Below are 7890 nucleotides of genomic sequence, written 5' to 3' on the forward strand. Positions count from 1 at the left end.
CAACAGAGCACTCCAGAGTTTTATCAGGCTAGCTTAGACTTTATTCATGTGGTTTATACCTCATCCTATAAGGTTCTATGACCTCCTGCATTCTCTTAGCCCCTTCTCCTTGACAGAGCTCCAGATGAAAAGAGTTGGGCTCCTCCTCCACTGAGCTTATATCAGGTCTATGAGGTCATAGGTATAGTCAATCAGAAATAGAGATACTTCCCGTTCTTGATGCAATTTCGGAGTGTTTAGGATTCCCACAGTGGCTGGAGGTCCCACCCACGAAGGAAATCCATATGTACCCTTATCTCACCACGTCTGGGGTCCGTCAGGCCATAGACCTGTGTTATATCCTAACTGTGCTTGCCTGGCCTCTCTAATGGACCCTTACAGAGATTCCTGAAGTCAGGAGAATCTGAGTTCAAATTTGACCTCAGACATTTAACACTTCTTAGTTGTGTGACCCTGGGCAAGTCACTTAACCCCAATTGCCTCAGCAAAATAAATGAATAAATGGATAGATAGACAGATAGATAAGCAAATAAATAAAGAGAGAAAATATTTCACTACTACTAGAAAAATCACCTATTATTTTCTGTTGATACTGGGAGTTTTTTAATCATATGAAAGAAAATTTTTTTTAACATATGAAAGAAAATTTGTTTTATTTCATCTTACACATTAATTTAAATTGATTAAATCTTTTTAATGTTTATTTAATTCTTCTTTTAATTAAGAAAATTAACAAATCTGCTTTAGGAGAGCTACTCCATCAACCTTGTGTCTAGTATATCTGGTTCCAGTTCCAGTCTATTGTTTTGCCTCCTTCTTCAACAGGACCTATAACAAGGAATAAGGCAAGACCTCATGAGGAGAAGCAGTCCAAAGTAAAGATTCTAAGGATTAGATGTACCCACCCTGGTACCGTTGCTGATTGCTTTCTATTAATAGTGTACTTAAATTTATCTTCATATATAATTCTGGGCTGATAATAATCCAGGCTATGTTATAATTATACACACATACACACACCCTTACTTTATAGTCACCATGAATGATAGTTATTTCTCAATATTGATGATGTCCATTCAGAGTGGAGGGTTCCAAAGGACCTGGATGCTTGATTTACTGGATAATGCATTTATCATCAAGTCCTGTTAGGCATGTAGTCAATGGACTCTAGATGACAAAAACCAACAATGTTATGATCATTTTTACTTCAGCAATAAAGTTAAGATTTTGGATAAAATAATATATTCCTATAGGCAATATACTTTCTTTTACTTAGTTTGTTTTTTATCCTGACACTTTTCAAAGTAAACCCCAACTTTTGTGCTCTAATAGTCATTTCATCAGACCAATAACTCAGATGATACAGCTTGCAGACTCAATTATTGACCTTGGTTTCTTTTTTTATAAACCAGGATGTTGAAAGCCCTTCAGATGAAGATTTATTGATGAGGGGTAAGCAATAGCTTCAATGTTACTGATATCCTGGTGAGCAAGAACTCTCTAGACCTTTCATGCTCAGGCAGTAAATGTCAAGTCTTAAAAGGACTTTATGAATTATCAAGTCCAACCCTATCACTGTAGAGATGAAGGACCTGGGGCATCATGAAAGGAAGTAACTTTGCCAAAGTTACACAGTCAATGAAGGATGGAACCCTTACTTGAAAGAACTGAGTTCTCTTAATTCCTAGTTAGAGCCATGTAGCTATATCACACTGTCTTCGATGTTAGTGCTTCTACATACATTAGCTTCTCTATTTCAAAATAATATCATGCTATTACTCTGGAATTTTTATTTTCCTAGAAAAATTATCATAAGACTGAAGCAAAATTAAAGTTGTGAACATATATCAGGTATTTCTCTTACCAAATGTATTCAAATTTCCTAAAGGATGACTTCAAATAGTAATAGCATCCTATACCTTAGGTTAGTCATTTGGTGGTTGCTACAGTTTTGTTATTCAGTTGATTTACTTGGATCCAATTCTTCATGGCTTTACTTGAGGTTATTTTGAAAAAGACACTGGAGTGGCTTGCCATTTCCTTCTTCAGCTCAATTAACAGATGAGCAAACTGAGGCACCTGGAATTGAGTGACTCAAGGGTCGCACAACTATTAAGTGTCTGAATTAAGTTATTTAAACTTAAGTCTTCCTTACTCCAGGCTTGGTGTTCTTTCCACTGCCCGTCTAGTTGCCCCATGTCATATTACTTATATAAATAGGCAGTATGTGTATATATGTGTATGTGTGTTTTGAGCACATATAAAACTACAAATTTTGACCAGGATTTGATTTATTGAACTAAGTGCAGTATCCTCTTAATAAGATGTTTACAGTGATTCTTCATGTGTTCCTTCATTGCTAAGGTAATACAATGTTAAACTTAAGGTTCATTCTCCTTTCAAGAAATTTCCAATATGACTCATTCTTCTTCTTTCACTGCTTTTCCTTCAGCTACCTTTTCCCTTTGTTTTTACTACCTTTATCTCTGTTTCTCACTGCTGACCTACTTAACTCTCAAAGATAACTAGATATTGGTAGGACCAGCTAAACTGGATCTGCTAGCATTTTATCAGGCCAAGAACTCAATAATAGAGAGGTGGGGTTAATTAATAAAGAGTTTATTCATACATCAACAGGAGCAAATCACTATGTATATACAAGATGTATGTGATATAAATGGAAGGCAATCTCATAGTAGTGAAGGGGAGAATTCACTAAAGGCTTTCTATAGGAGGTGGAATCTGAAAGAAATCTTGAAAGTCAGGGAAGCAATAGGCAAAGGTGAGGAGGGAAAGCATGTCAAGTGTGGGAGTCAGCCAGTAAAAAGATAAGAGAGTTGGGCTATTGTCTCAGACTTATTTTATTTCCATCTTTTCATTTTTTCTAATTCATACTCTCAGATTTTTCTAACTCTTTTCTTACTTTTGAGTACTTAGGATGACTCTAACCAAGTTGCTTCTATCCCTACTTGGGGTTTCTGAGGCCTGAAAAGTCCCCTGGGCTAGTCTAGTCTTTCTTCTTCCATGACTGACAAGGTTGTCCAGGGAATAACTGAATTCTCTGGAAGCACATTAAAAATTATAGAAAGTTTTGCTAGATACAAAGTTAGCATAGAGACTAAAAACACATCCTGAGGTTTTTGAGGCTTAGTCTACTATTCAGGGGCTGGGGGACTAGCAGCCTTTATTCAAATCCCATGTTTAAAATTGTCCCCCTTCTTTCTTTTTAATCTATTTTTTTTAAAGTCTGTCCACTGAGTTACTCTGTTTTTTCTCCCCTCCCATAACTGACAATTTGGGTACCCATTTCAGGCTTAAGCAAGAAGTAGAGATGAAGAAAGGGAATGAGGTTTCAAACACTAATTACAGGGGCTGAGAGAAGAGGCAAGGAATGACCAATAATAGAGTGGTTACACACACAGGGAGTCTTGAGCTATTCATGCTACCTTCCTCACCTCAGCTCAAAAATATCCTAGATCCATTCCTATCTGAAGCATGCCTTCTAGGCTCTCTGTCTACTTCATTCCAGTCCAGCTTCCTATAGCAGGGAAAGGACATTTTAAGCACTTTCAGTTCCATTCTTCATTTTCCAAACTTTTCTATTTCCACACCAGAATCCTTTTCACCTTCAAGTTCCTTTGCTGTGTTCCTCTTTTGTAATGAAGCCTAGAGCTTAAACTATCATTTTATGAGAGTTCCAAACCATGCTTACTTCACTACTGGCTCCATTTCTCACTTTTAAGACCTCCACCTTGCTGCCAAGCTAGGATCTCATGTTAATATTTGGAACCTCATTCCCTTTCTTCATCTATATGGGGGAAAGAGTGTTCAAGGAGGACTAGCACTTCTGATGTGAGGACTTACCAAGCTCTCTTCAGGGCTGCTCATTCATCTTTGGTGTCCACCTGGCACTCAGTTCTCACCTGTAGCTCCAAGAAACTGTAGCATGCTCAGTGGTCACACCCTGCAAAATCATCTTCATAGATAAGTTCAACCAGATTGAGAGTAACTGTCTCAAATTCCTTGGTGAGGTAGAAGGGTGTCTGGGATGGATGTGAGAAGACTGAAGACCATGCAGTCATGAATCATAATCCCCATTTTGTGAAGGAATGGGGAATAGTTGACTTGGAGACTGTGGCTAAGTGATATTTAAATTGCTTTATATTGTATCTCCTACCTACTTGTATAGTTTTATTAAGAATTATTGCCCCCTAAATGGATCTTACTTTTTCACATACAAGGCCCTCTAATTCCTGCCTCCATGATTTATCTCTGTCTATGCCTCTTAGAAATGCTTAAGACTTTAAGTCCCATCTTCTGTATGAAGCTTTTTTTGATTATCCTAGCTGCTAGTTCTCATTCCCCACAGATGACCTCGTATTTATTTCACATCTATGGATATGCAACTATTTATGTGTATGTTTCTCAGATAGAATAAAACCTCCTTGAAGACCGCCTTGTGTCCCTGATGTATTGCTGAAATATTGTATACTACTCTGGTTGGTTTTGCAGCTCCCCTACTGTAATATTCTCATGCAGATACTTGGTGGATTTATAACTCTAATTCTGATTTTTAGACTGATTCCTCCTTCTATTTAAAAAAGTGCTGAAGGCAGAATCAAGATGTAGCAAGAAGACTCATAAAGTTCTTCCATAAAAATCTAGAAAATGCACCAGATTGAATCTTGATCTGAAAATCCAAGAAAAATATCATGATGATTCACTTTTTTTGGGACACAGAAAGATCTATAGACATTGGAGACATCTGACCAGAAGCACAACATACAAGTATTCCAGGGTCCAGGAATTGAAATAGGAGTATACTGTAAACTGGAGCAGAGCGTAATAGGGTAGTAAGAGGGCCCAGAGATTGTGGGAACAGGTATCATCTAGCAGTTCTGTCACTGTCTAATTCTGGGTCACAAATCCAGTGCCATTGAGGAGTGAACCTGCATCTAGATTCAGTGAGAGAAAGCAGCCATATAGGCCTTAATTGTATACTGAATAAGAAACAAATTCAGAAGCAAATAGCAGCTCTGTGGCTCTGACCACAGATGAAACAAGAGGTATAAAACCTCACCAAAGAAAATAAGTGTAAAAAAATTATAACTGGCCAAATTGAAGCTAATGATTCAAGTTATTAAGAATTAGTAAACACACGGGGCAGCTAGGTGGTGCAGTGGATAAAGCCCATCATCCCTGAAGTGAGGAGGACCTGAGGTTAAATCTGACCTCAAATACTTAACACTTTCTAACTGTGTGACCCTGGGCAAATCACTTAACCCCAATTCATCAGCAAAAAAGAAAAAAAATAGTAAAACAATATCAAAAGAAAGAAAAAAAATAAAAGAAAACTTAAGGCATTTCATACAAAAACAATTGACCTAGAAAAAAGACTGAGAGATTAACTTATGAATCACTTTACTAATTCAAAACTATAGTCAAAAAAATGAGCCTAAGTATTACATTTCAAGAAAGTATTTAAAAAGAAATCTTGCTGATGCTAAGTGAAATGAGCAGGACCAGAAGATCATTATATACTTCAACAATAATACTATATGATGATCAATTCTGATAGACATGGTCCACTTCAATAATGAGATGAACCAAATCAGTTCTAATAGAGCAGTAATGAACTGAACCAGCTACACTCAGGGAAAGAACTCTGGGAGATGACTATGAACCACTACATAGCATTCCCAATCCCTCTATTTTTTGTCTGCCTGCATTTTTTATTTCCGTCACAGGCTAATTGTATATTATTTCAAAGTCCGTCTCTTTTTATATAGCAAAATAACTGTTTGGACATGTATACATATATTTTATTTAACTTATACTTTAACATATTTGACATGTATTGGTCAACCTGCCATCTGAGGGAAGGGGTGAAGGGAAGGAGGTAAAAAGGTGGAACTAAAGGATTTGCAACTGTCAATGCTGAAAAATTACCCATGCATATAACTTCTAAATAAAAAAGCTATTTAAAAATAAATAAATAATAAAATGAAAAAAAAAAAAAAAAAAGGAATCTTGTTGAGAACTCCTAGAGCCAGAGGACAAAGCAGAAATAGAAAGAGTCCAATAGTCATTTTCTGAAATAAATCTCAAAATGAGAACATCCAGAAAATTACAACCAGAGCAATCAAAGTTATTTTAAAAAAATCATTGAAAGTAAACAGATAGGAAGAATTCAAGTACCAACCATGAGCAAGATCACACAAAATTTGGCAGCCACCATTATAAAGACTTTGGGGCTTGAAATATGATGTTCCAGAAAGCAAAAACAAAAACAAAAACAAACAAACAAAAAAAAAAACACCACCTAGTCTTACAAGCAAGAATAATTTACCCAGCAAAACTGAATACAATTCTACAGGGTTGGATTAGAAAGGTAAATGAACCTTTTTATAAAAAGATAACTCTTAAGTGTATCAGATAAAAAGAACAGAACTTCAGAGAATCTTTGAATAGCAAATACAGGAGTCAAGAGGGAAATGAAAAGGTAGATATAAGTAAGCAATTATAATTTACCAAGTAAAATAAACATTCTAAAACGGGAAGATGATATCTTTGTCTTCTTTGAATTCTTTTTATCATCAGAGATCACAGAGGGGAATCTAATTAGAGGTGTTTTGAGTCATTTTATAATGCTTTGATGATCTTAAAATAATAGAAGAATACTGGAAAAGGAATGCACTGAGAAGGATGGGAGAATTTATCTTACGTATGTGGGGTTCAAAATAGAAATTCATACTCGTTCAGAAGGAAGGAATAGAAAGGGAATGAATAACCCTTGAACCTCATCTGAACTGTAAAAAAAGAAAAGAAAAAGAAAAATATATCTTTACACACACATAGTTGGGTACAAAAATACATTTCACTTAACAGGGGAAAAGGAGACAATAAAACTAAATGCAAGGGAGGGTAGATTAAAGGAAAAATTAGAAATAAAAATAATTCTTTAAGAGGGAGTGGGAAAGAGAGAAGTAAAAATATAAGAGAATAGAATGGGAGAAAGACACAACTAACAATTATAACTGAATGCAAATAGAATGAACTCACTCATAAATCAAAAGAAGACAGCAAAATGGATCATGAAATAGAATACAACAATATTATTTACAATAAGCATAATTGGAATAGAAAAATATGCACAAAGTTAAAATAATTGATTAGAAAAGAATCTGTTATGTTTCAGATGAAAAACAAAATGATGGAATAGTGATCATAATTTCAAACAAAGCAACAGCAAAAATTGACTTAGGTAAAAGACATGAATGAGAATAGTATATTTTCCTGAAAGATACCATAAGCAATAAACGAATATCAGTTTAAAATATATGCATCAAATAGCATAGATTCCTCATTCATTTTTTAAAATTAATATTTCATTTTAACAATTTCATGTAAAAACTATTTTAACAGTTTTTTTTCAAAAGTTCTAAATTCTGTTTGTGGCAGCCCTCTTTGTAGTGGTGAGAAACTGGAAACTGAGTGGATGCCCATCAATTGGAGAATGGCTGAATAAATTGTGGTATATGAATATTATGGAATATTATTGTTCGATAAGAAATGACCAACAGGATGATTTCAGAAAGGCCTGGAGAGACTTACATGAACTGATGCTGAGTGAAATGAGCAGGACCAGGAGATCATTATATACTTCAACAACAATACTATATGATGATCAATTCTGATGGACCTGGCCATCTTCAGCAATGAGATGAACTAAATCAGTTCCAATGGAGCAGGAATGAATTGAACCAGCTACACCCAGTGAAAGAACTCTGGGAGATGACTAAAAACCATTACATAGAATTCCCAATCCCTCTATCTTTGTCCACCTGTATTTTTTATTTCCTTCACAGGCTAATTGTACATTATTTCAAA

General features: G+C 35.4%; 1 long non-coding RNA gene across 1 annotated transcript; it reads right to left on the reverse strand.

Annotated features, from left to right (window-relative positions):
* Nucleotides 1–606: 606 nt before the first annotated feature.
* LOC127545289 (uncharacterized) lies at nucleotides 607–7098 on the reverse strand. The gene is made up of 3 exons (XR_007949624.1): nucleotides 3865–7098; nucleotides 1027–1167; nucleotides 607–828 (listed from the first exon to the last, which is right to left on the reverse strand). It is a non-coding gene; the product is annotated as an uncharacterized LOC127545289 (long non-coding RNA).
* Between the last annotated feature and the right edge of the window lie 792 nt (nucleotides 7099–7890).

This window comes from Antechinus flavipes, chromosome 1 (assembly GCF_016432865.1).
Source record: "Antechinus flavipes isolate AdamAnt ecotype Samford, QLD, Australia chromosome 1, AdamAnt_v2, whole genome shotgun sequence".
Taxonomy (NCBI): Eukaryota; Metazoa; Chordata; class Mammalia; order Dasyuromorphia; family Dasyuridae; genus Antechinus; species Antechinus flavipes.